The sequence below is a fragment of the Hemicordylus capensis genome, chromosome 4, assembly GCF_027244095.1.
Source record: "Hemicordylus capensis ecotype Gifberg chromosome 4, rHemCap1.1.pri, whole genome shotgun sequence".
Lineage (NCBI taxonomy): Eukaryota > Metazoa > Chordata > Lepidosauria > Squamata > Cordylidae > Hemicordylus > Hemicordylus capensis.
Window position 1 is genome coordinate 69746002 of NC_069660.1, and position 683 is coordinate 69746684.

Sequence of the window (683 nt, forward strand, 5' to 3'; positions counted from 1 at the left end):
ACTATGCATTTGATGTGTCTGTATAACTGTACAAAATTTGGTCCAAACTGATTCTCACTTACGTCTCAGAAGTTTACATGTCTACCATGTTGAACAGGGGTGGATGACATCATCACAAACTATGCCATTGAAGTTTCCCTATGTGTCCCTATAGCTGTAGCAAATTTGGTTCAAATTTGTTAGGCGGTTCACAAGTTAGCCCAATTGCGCCTCAAATGTTCACACATCTGCCATCTTGGATCAGGGTGGATGACATCATTACAAATCATACCACTAAGGTGTCCCTATGTGTCAGGCACTTCAACTATGCCAAATTTGGTTCAAAGCAGTTAGATGGTCCACAAGTTAGCCCTCTTGCGCCTTGAACTTTCATGCATCCAGCATCTTGAATCGCGGTGGATTACATCATTACAAACTACACCATGGAGCCATCCCTATGTGTTCCTACATCTGTAGCAAATTTGGTACACACACACACGGACACTCGGAATGCTGGGTGATCTCAAAAGCCTACTGGAAAGTAGGCTAAAAAAGTAAGGATGTCACAGCAACCCAGCAGGTTTGATTTCCAATGCATATCCTGTAGTTCCACAGGTGCAGACAATTATTCTACAATTGTATTCTGTCTATCTGTCAGGAAAGCAAATTATCAAAGACTGGATGTAGAAACATTTTCAGAAGTC